This window comes from Gossypium hirsutum, chromosome D08, assembly GCF_007990345.1.
Source record: "Gossypium hirsutum isolate 1008001.06 chromosome D08, Gossypium_hirsutum_v2.1, whole genome shotgun sequence".
Classification (NCBI taxonomy): domain Eukaryota; kingdom Viridiplantae; phylum Streptophyta; class Magnoliopsida; order Malvales; family Malvaceae; genus Gossypium; species Gossypium hirsutum.
In genome coordinates this window covers 35594730-35605894 of record NC_053444.1, presented here as the reverse complement: position 1 = coordinate 35605894, position 11165 = coordinate 35594730, and the positions used below count along the sequence as shown (strand labels likewise).

The window sequence follows — 11165 nt, the reverse complement described above, 5'->3', positions numbered from 1 at the left end:
TCTATAGAAACTAGACTCAGAGAGGAATCTATAAATATATGACTTGACTCCTAATTGTCTCTGGTTAATTTATAATGAATTTCAAAAGTCGGAACAGGAAATCCAGAAACCGTTCTGGCCCTGTCTCACAAGAACCTGAATATCTCTTAACATACTGTCCGTATGATTATTTCGTTACTTTCCTATGAAAATAGATTCATCAAGGTTCGTTCACATAATTTATTCACTATTTAATTCCATTCCTACTATTTTTAGTGAATTTCCAAATCTAAATCACTGCTGCTGTCAGCATCTGCCTTTAAGGTAGACTTTACCTATTTCATAGTTTCCATGATTCAACTAGCCCTTTTTGCATAAGTAGCACAATTTATGATAGTGATTAACCATTCCCATGGCCAATCCTTGTCAAGCCTATCCACACCTCTCAATAACCATATCCATACCAAATGATTATAACATTACACTCAAACATATATAAGCCATTTTCGCATGGCTATCCAAAATTATACAAGTCCAAAGGGTCCATGACCCACAGCAAACGGGTAGTCCTATACATGCCATTTCGAAGTTCAACCAAAATTGTACCAAAAGGGGGGGTTTGATAGTGTGGGCGACTTCGACTTCGAAATCCCGAGTCCGATAGCTGGAGAACCAAAATCTATAAAATAGAGGATCAAAGAAACGGAGTAAGCAATTTATGCTTAGTAAGTTTTGAGCAAGGAATTCCAGCATAGCAAAAGTATAGCATTCATATAGCTAAACGAATAATTTCATATGCACAAATTTTCGATATCATACTTGCTTCACATTACCAACCCTTATGTACATACACAAAAGATCAACTTAGCCAAAGGCCGGTAGCTCGTTTATCAACTGAGCGAATACTTATTTGTAAGGGCTCAACTAAATTCAAGCACATACGAAACATACCTCAGTGTTGGGATGTTTCTAGAGTATTTACTGAAATTTTTACAGCAAGATCATTCATTCCCAAATCACGTACCTTCGGATTTTAACCGGATATAGCTACTCGTTCAAATGCCTTCGGGACATAGCCCGGTTATAGTAACTCGCACAATTGCCTTCGGGACTTAACCCGGATTTAGTAACTCGCACAAATGCCTTCGGGCTTAGCCCGGAATTAGTATCTCGCACAAATGCCTTCGGATCTTAGTCCGGATATGGTCACTTAGCACAAAGCCTTCGGGACTTAGCCCGGACATCATTCAAATAACCATGCACATTTAACAATAAATCATGGCACATTCGTATTTCGTTTTCGTTAGTAAAACTCAAACACAAGACATTTATCATTCTTGCAATTTCGGCTCAATAGCCACACAAAGAGCATGATTTTGGTTTGCTTAAAACATGATCTAATCAAATCATAATTTAAGCTCTTTTACTCAAGAACTTACCTCGGGTGTTGTCGAACAATTCCGATAGCTATTCGACCACTTTTTCCTTCCCTTTATCGGATTTAGTTCCCCTTTGCTCTTGAGCTTATTTAAACAAATAAATTGATTTAATCATTTGAGCATCGAAAAGAGGAACACAAGGCACTTAGCCCATATTTATACATTAGACAATAAAGTCACATATGTACGGAATCATGAATCAAACTCAACATTTTAGCTAATTTTCCCCCTTGGCCGAATTTTCTAAGCCAAGACAAAAGCATCAATATGCTTGCCTCTAACCGAATACATGCAACACCAATCTCCTTCCTATGGCCGAATATGCATGTCTATGTTGGGGCCGATTTCAACACTTAATACATTCTACAAGTATGGTCACTTGTATTGACTAAACACCCTTTTGTTTCAAGTTCAAAACTTGGCTAATACACACATATATACACTAGTAAAGCATCCTCTCCCTTTCCATCAATTTAACACATGCATTACTCATTAATATACAAAAATTATATTCGGCCTTAGCACACAACTTGCTAGCCGATTCTTCTCCATCTAGCAACCAATGCACATATGTGCTCACTCAAAAATGCTAAAAAGAAGATTCAAGAATCATCAATCCACCATCACATGCATCATTAACAAGCTCCATATTTAGCATGCAATGGCATTAACACAAAATCTACCTAGGCCGAATATCATCCCCATGACATAGCAAAGATTTGAACCATGGGCTAATTAGAACTCAAGCTAGCAACTAAAAACATGCATGAATCTCATGGCACAACCTCAAACATACCTTGATCTAGATACAAGTATGGCCAAACCTCCTCCTAATCCTCTTCCAAACCAAACATGAAGCAAGAACTCCTTCCTCCTTCCTTAGAATTTTCGGCCAAATGAAGATGAAAAAGGATGAACAAAATTTTCTCTTTTCTTTTCTTTAACTCACGGCAATGGGGGGGGGGAAACAACCACACACTTTTTTTTCTTTTTGTTTTCATCATATTCCCTTTCATTATTTTATGCCCATGCTCCTTATTTTATTTTTTTCCACCCATGATGCACCAACACAACATGTCTATGACATGTCTTGCCCATCACACTTGGTCTACCATGCTTGTCATGGCTGGCCACTACTAATAGAGGGGGAAAATTGACATGCAAGTCCCCTCTTTTTCCACATACACTAATAGGTCCTTATGTTTTGATCTATCACATTTCAAAAATGTCGCACATAAGTTCTATTGACTAAATTCACATGCAATCGACTAAATCGAAGCTTGAAATTTTCACACATTCATAATTACATATTCTAGACAATAAATATCACATTCAAACATTTTGGTGACTCAGTTTAGCGGTCCCGAAACCACTTCCCGACTAGGGTCAATTTTGGGCTGTCACATGTTGTTATGCATTGTAGGTAAATAGGGAAATTTAGAAGTTCGAGAATGGATCAAGTTGGAATTTGTCACGCATCGACAAATTTATTTCTTAGTGGTAACTTGCATACAACAGGGCAACCCAGAGGGGAAGTCTCAGGGTCATTGTTGTAAATGAAACTAAGGGGTGAAAATATTAGATGATTTTTAACATAAGTGGAAGTCTATTAGTGAAATTATTTTATATAAAACTTAAGTTTTATCGACATTGATTTCTTGGAAAATTTTATTTACTTAACAACAAGATTAACTGTAATATTTTCTTTATTCTTTTACTCTTGCAGATAATAATAATGAAAGTAATACTTAGATCATAAATCTAGTTGTGACATTCTATAGCTCGAACCTAATAAATGGGTCAGGTTTGGGGTGTTTCAGTTAAAGAAATTGGTTTTGGGAGTTGAGAGTTAATAGCGCATGGTAATGTTGTTAAAAGGTAGAAATGTTCTTAAATTTCTTATCAAAGGAACCCAAAAAAGTTGAATGAACCCAGAAAAGAAAAAGGCAAAGTGACGAAAGGAAGAAGGAATCAATATTGGGAAAAAGAAGGAAATAAGAAAAAAATGGAAATAATTTTTAAAACTATTTTTATTATTTTTAATATATATTTTAGATTATGACATCATCATGATGTCATTATGCCACATGTCACAATCCTATTCTGCCACCTGTCTCAAAATTAACGGCGTTAAAAAAAGTACCAAATTAGTTTATGGAGAAAAAGTTTGGGTCCCAATCTAGGACAAAAAAAAACTTAAGTACCAATTTGGGAGAAGTGGATAAGTTTAGGTACAAATTTTATATTTAACCCTAATTAAAACTTGTGATTTGTTGCTTATTATTCTGTGTTACACTTTTATTTGTTTTGCGTACTTAGTAAATTTTTTTTAGGTTAATAGTTAACTCAATTCACTTCTATTTATTTCTATTACCAGCTTGCCAATTGATAATTTCACATTATCTACCTTACATATATAGTCCCTGTGGAGACGATACTTTTACTCACTACTTTATTACTTGTTGACAATTGTGTACACTTATACATCATTAGATAATCTAGAGACAAGTTTTTGGCACCGTTGTCAGGGACTGTTTAAGTCATTATTTGTGTAGTTAATAATTTTTCATTTTGGTTTATTCTTCTGGTAATCTTAACTTAGTTTTTCTATGACTTTTTCAACTTTTTATGAACATAGACCGAATTGTCAATCTAATTCCAGTTGATCCTAAAATTGAACGCACCTTTAGACAAGGAAGAAGGGATCAAGTAACTTAGAAACAAGCTACAAAAATGAATCTTGCACAACAAGATCAAATAGACGGAGCTGCTAATGCTCAAAATCCTATCCTTTTTGTTCATGACAGAAACAGTGCCATCCGTCAAAATATGTTGTGCCACTTTTTCATGAACTCAATTCGGGAATTGTGAGACCCGAAATTGAGGTGCCACAGTTTGAATTGAAGTCAATAATGTTTCAAATGCTTCAAGCTGTGGGCCAATATAGTGGGATGCATACTGAAGATCCAACCTTCATCTTTTCTTATTCATGAAAGTAAGCGACTCCTTTAAAATAGCTGGAGTAATCGAAGATGCAATGAGATTGAAGTTACTCTCATACTCATTGACAGATAGAGCACGAGCATCATTGAAATCCTTACCATTTAACTCTATATCCACATGTCAAGAATTGGTTAAATGTTTCTTAATGAAGTACTTCCCACCTAGTAAGAATGGCAAGCTTCGAAATGAGATCACTACATTCCAAAAACTTGATGATGAATCTTTATGAGGCTTGGGAGTGATTCAAGGAATTATTACAAAAATGTCCTAACCATGGGATTCCACATTGCATTTAATTGGAGACTTTTTACAATGGTCTTAGTGCACATACAAGAATGGTGGCAGATGCTTCTGCAAATAAAGCTCTTCATTCTAAGTCATACAATGAAGCTTATGAAATTCTTGAAATAATTTTCAACAATAATTATCAGTGGTTAACTAACCGAACAACCACAAGAAGAGTGGTAGGAGCACATGAAGTTGAGGCACTTACTTCACTAGCAACTCAGTATCTTCTATGTCTTCCATTCTTAAGAACTTTACTACTAATGGTTTCAACGGAATTTGATAAGTTAGCAGACAAGACAATTTGAGAACATTTCATGTATGTTCAAAAATTTCCCGTCAAACCCAAATTCTATCTACTACATGGGAAACCAAAGTCAAAATAGAAGTAGCCTAGGTCCGTAGTCAAATTTTTACAATACTTCATGGAAAAATCATCTAAATTCCTTATGGAGTAATCGAGGGGCTAGTCATATCCACTCTTATATGCAATCCTGACCAAATCAACTGACAGGGTTTTCTTAACAAGTTTAGAAACTTCTGCAAGATGAATCTTCCAACAATCTAGAGATCTTATTGAAAGCATATATGGCAAAGAATTATGCAACTTTGAGAAATTTGGAAAACCAGATGGGTCAACTAACCAACGAATTTCGAGGTTGACCCCAAGGTGTTGTGCTGAGTGATGTTGAAATTCTGAGAAGTACGAACAAAGAGCATTGCAAAGCTATCACCTTGAAGAATAGAAACACGTTGGAACCTAAAGTTGTTGAACTTGAAGACAAGCCTATTGTTGCTCAAAATGAAGAGAAAGATCAACTGAAGGTTGAAATTCTCATATTACAAAAGTTAGTTTCCACAGCTGCTAAAGAGGTATTGTCGCAACAAGTTAGTCCTGAAATTTCAACATCTGTGACAAATACAAAAACATTACCGTAGAAGTGTTGTCTGATTAAAGCTAAGATTCCACCACCTCCTTATCCTTAAAGACTCTAGCAGTAGAAGCAAGAGGTTCAATTTAAAAAAGTTCTTGGATGTACTTAACCAACTTTACATCAATATCCTATTGGTGGAAGCTCTAGAGCAAATATCAAACTATGTCAAGTTCATGAAGGATATCATCTCCAAAAATAAAATATTTAGGAAATTTGAGACAATCACATTGACATAGTAGTGAAACGTATTTTTGCAAAACAAGCTACCCTCAAAAATGAAAGATCTAGGGAGTTTTACCATACCTTGTAATATTGGAGAATCTTATCGTGGAATGACTTTGTGTGATTTGGGACCAAGTATAAACTTTATGCCTATGTTCGTATTTAGACGATTGGGAATTGGTGAAGTCGGACCAATAATTGTGACACTTCAACTGGTAGACAGGTCATTAGCACATCCTGAAGGGAAGATCAAAGATGTATTACTACGTGTGGATAAATTTATATTCCCATCTAACTTTATTATTTTTTATTTTGGAGTGGATAAAGAAGTACCAATCACCCTAGGAAAATCATTCTTGGCAATCGGTAGAACATTAATTGATGTTTAGAAAGGCGAACTCACCATTCAAGTTCAAGACAATCAAGTAACTTTTAATGTATTTAAAGCTATGAAATTTCCTAATGTAGTTAGAGAATGTTCCACGATGTCGAAGATGGATTTATTGGCCTTTAAAAAATGGGAACTCAATTCTGTAAATGCTCCATTGGAGCGAGTTTTAGTGACCGATCCACCATGTGATGATGAAGAGGGGGAATATTTGGATTTTTTGAAAGCCAATTTGAAGGGATTCATTCCAAAATCCCCATTCAAATCATTGGAGTTAACATCTCATGAATACATGCAACCTAAGGCATCAATCAAGGAGCTACCCAAATTAGAGTTAAAGGTACTTCCATCCCATTTGAAATATGTTTATTTGGGTAACTCTTCTACTTTTCCTATCAAAATTTCAACTGAGTTAATCGAGAGTTAAGAAGAAAAGTTGATTGACTTTGAGAAGAAGTTTAAGAAGACAATCGGGTGGACTATAGTTCATATTAAAGGTATTAGTTCGTTTCTATGCATGCACAAAATTCTACTGAAAGATGGGGAGAAAGCATCGATTGATAGAAAAATGAGGCTAAATTCGATCATAAAGGAGGTAGTCAGGAAAGAGATCATCAAATGGTTGGATACGAGGATCATCTATCCCATTTCTGACAACTCAAGAGTAAGTCTAGTTCAATGTGTACCAAAGAAAGGGGGGATCACGGTTGTAGAGAATGAAAATAATGAGCTGATTCAAACAAGGCCAGTTTGGGTTGGAAAATCTGCGTTGATTACAGAAAATCAAATAGAGCAACCCATAATGACTATTTCCCACTACTATTCATGGACCAGATGTTGGATAATCAAATAGCTGTAGCCCCAGAAAACCAACACAAAACCGCTTTCACTTGCCTGTACAATACGTTTTTTTTGGTGTATGCCTTTTGGTTTATACAATGCACCTGCAACTTTTCAAATGTGCATGATGGCAATATTTACTAACATAGTTGAACATTTTTTGGAAGTATTCATGGATGACTTTTCAGTGTTTGGAGATTCATATGATGATTAGTTGAGTAATTTAGCTAAGGTGCTAAAATGTAACAACCCATTTTCAATAAAATTGAAACAGTGGTTTCGGGACCACAAATCTGAAGTTGGAAGAAAATTTATTTTAATATTCTTTTATGGTCTACAGTATGATAGAAATTTCGTATGAAAATTTTGTTAAGAAATTTTACCGTTTACATGTCTAATTTGATAAAAAGGACCAAATTGCATAAAGTGCAAAAGTTAAATTCTAGTTGCTAAAGGTATTAAATAGCTATATAATTTTAAATTGGAGGTCCTTATATGGCAAATAGACCATTTAGAGTAGTTAGTAGATAAGAATGATTATTCATCATTGGAAATTTAATAAATTACTAAGGTTAATTTTGGAAAGTTAATAAAATAATGATGATAAATAAATTAAATAATTATTATCATCTATTTTCATCATCTTTCATAAAAAAAACATGGAAACCCTAGCCATGGAAGCTTGGGTTTTAGCAAGCTTATTTTGCTCATTTGGGTAAGTATTCTTGTCCTGTTTTTAATGATTTTTATGTTTTTGAGATCGTAAAAGCTTAATCTAGCTATATCGGGGATTAATTTGCAAAATTATTAAAGTATTAGGGTTTTTCCATGGATGAGTATAGTTGAATTTTGAAGTTATATGATAGAAAATGAAATATTGTTAGATAAACAACTTTTGTAAAGAGAATTTGGATAAAATTGTCCATTAGAGACTAAATTGAAAAGATGAAAAATTTATGGAAAAATTTTAAATTTTGTGAAATATATGAGCTGCTATTGTGTATAAAAATCGTTTAGGCTTGAATAAAGATTAAATTGTATGAATTTCATTTTTCGAGCCTAGGGACTAAATTGTAATTAATTAAAAGTATAGGGGGAAAGTAGTAATTTTTCCACAGATGTGTGTGTTGGATTAAATTGAATATGAATTATATTAAATTAAGTTAAATTCATTTGTATAGATCCGGATAAACCTAATACGGAGTTATCGAGGCAAAGAAAAAGTATCAGATTAATAGCCTACGTATCTATGAACATTTGTCGAGGTAAGTTCGTGTAACTAAATTGTATATTTAAATATTTTAAATTGAATATTGTTGTGTGTGATTTGTACAAATTGTCATGTATTGTTATGATGACATATCTGATAATTATCGAGTCCTTTTTGAACCTTAGAAATTCGAAAGATACAAATGACATGTCATTAGGGTTCCCGATTTGGTTGTGATCCTGCATGTGTTGTGGACACACCACAACTCTCTTAAGCTTCTCGATACTTGGCTCTCATGAGATTCCCAATATCCAACTCGTATGAGCTTCCCGTTACTTAGCTCACCTGAGCTTCCCGTTATATGGATTGGAAGAGCTTCCTGTTTACATGCTTGTATAAGCATACAAGTACATGAATTGATGGATTACAGATTTGTACACTTCACGTGTTACCCGTGTATCCAACGAAATTTTAAATGGTTCAACGGGAAAAGTTTTGTTATGAAACAATATGAGTTCGAAATGAAAAATTATGGGTATATACTTGAATTACATGGAAATGATATATTGAAATATGAGATGGATGATACATGTATGTGAATCTTACCTAGTGATTATGCACATCCATGTTTATTGGTTTGGATGATACATGTATACTTGAATTACATGGCTAACATGTTGAGGATATGTGTTTAGGCTTTTGACCAAATTGGTTTGGTTATATTAGCATGCTTAACTTAAATGTGATTAAATGGTAAGTTAATTTCCTTGTTATACGAACTTAATAAGCTTAAATGCTTACTCTGTGTTGTTTTCCATGTTTTATAGTAATTCGGAAGCTCTTTTTGGTTGGAAGCTGGTCGGAGCAACATCACACTATCCATCGACTTTTTCGGTATAATTAGTAAATTAATTTTGGTTATAATGACATGTATAGGTTAATTTGCCCATTTATGGCATATGAATGTTTTGTTGGAACTAGTCGTTTGAATGGCTTGTGATAGACATATTTTGATATGTATATAAATAGCCTTATCATGTTTGGTGTGTGTTTGGAATGGCTGAATGATGGAAAATTATAGGTATATTAAGACTTGGTTTGATTTGGTATGTTTGGTAAAAATATGCATATATGTGTATTTGGTCAATTAGGTAAGTATGGATTCTTGGATATATGTGATGATATTTTATGTTTAAGTATTGATTTTGGCTTGATTTGAATGCCTTTTTATGGCTTGTTGATGTTCAAAAATGTTGATTTAGTTTGATGACAAATTGGGTGAGAAATATGGCTAGGAAAATGGCTTATTTTTGTCCATATGGGTAGAGACACAAGCGTGTGTCTCAGCCGTGTGTGACACACGGCTGTGTGTGACACACGGTCGTGTGTCCCCTGTATCTTTAATTCGCACAAAAAAATGCTCACACGGCCTAGCACACGGGTGTATGGTTTGGTCGTGTGACCCAAGTCAGAGAGCTCATAGGTTTGGACACGGGTTGGGACACAACCGTGTGCCCCTATTTCGAATGCCCACACGGCCTGAGACACAGGCATGTCTCTTGACCGTGTGAGATACACGACCTGGCCACACGAGCATGTGTCCCCTGCACCTTTGAAAAATTTTAATGTTTTTTGAAAAATTCTTTGAGTACTCGATTTAGTCCCGACTTATTTTCAATGTGTATTTTGAGCCTCAAGGACTCGCATAAGGGACAATATAATTGATTTTTATTGGCATTTGATATGAATGCTAGGTGATATGAAATGTCTGTTAATTAATCTGTAAATTCTGGTAATGCTCTGTAACCCTGTTTTGGCGATGGATACGGGTTAGGGGTGTTACATAAAATGTGTGAAAAGAATAAATTTGTCCTTAATTAGGAAAATTATTATTTTATAGTTAAAGAGGGTATCGTCTTGGGGCACAGAACATCAAAATGAGAAATTGAAGTTGATAAAGAAAAAGTCGACGTAATAGAGAAGTTGCCACCTTTTGTGTCTATAAAAAAGAGGTAGAAGTTTTTTGGGGCATGCCGGTTTTTATCGAAGGTTCATAAAAGACTTCTCAAAGGTTATCAAGCCACTGTGTACTCTGTTAGAGAAGGATATAAATTTAGTTTTGATGAAGTGTCATTGAAAGCCTTTGATTAGCTAAAACGACAGTTAATTACGTTACCTATTATTGTTACACCAGATTGGAGTTCTCCTTTCGAGTTGATGTGTGACGCCAGTGACTTCGCAGTAGGAGCTATAATGGGTCAACAATGGAACAAAGTCTTCCATCCGATTTATTACGCAATTCAAACTTTGATAGGGACCAGTTAAATTATATGGTAACCAAAAGAGAACTACTTGCGATTGTTTTTGCTTTTGATAAATTTAATTATTATCTTGTAGGTACTAAAGTGATAGTCTATACAGATCATTCGTCAATCAAATATTTGCTTGCAATGAAAGATGTTAAGCCAAGATTGATTCGATGGGTACTCTTACTCTAAGAATTATATCTTGAGACCCAGGATAGAAACGGGGTTGAGAATTACGTGGTAGACCATCTGTTAATACTAGAACAACGAGAGGAATCTCACTCTTCTCTTCCTGCCAATGAAAATATTTTGGATAAGCATATCTTCAAGGTAAGACAAATTCATGAAATTTTTTGGTTTGTTGATTTTGCTAACTTTTTTGTTAGTGGAATAATGCAACCCAAAATGTCATACCAAGAAAGGAAGAAATTACTCTATAACACAAGGTATTATTTCTGGGAAGAGCCATTTTTGTTTAAGCAATATGCAGATCAAATGATCAGAAGGTGTGTAGCCGAGAGTGAGGTAACTAAATATTCTTTACCATTGTCATCGATC

The 11165-nt window shown here is 34.6% G+C and overlaps 1 non-coding gene across 1 annotated transcript; it reads right to left on the bottom strand.

Moving 5' to 3' along the window:
• Positions 1 to 4596: 4596 nt before the first annotated feature.
• LOC121220419 (small nucleolar RNA R71) lies at positions 4597 to 4701 on the bottom strand. Its single transcript, XR_005917621.1, has one exon. It is a non-coding gene; the product is annotated as a small nucleolar RNA R71 (small nucleolar RNA).
• Between the last annotated feature and the right edge of the window lie 6464 nt (positions 4702 to 11165).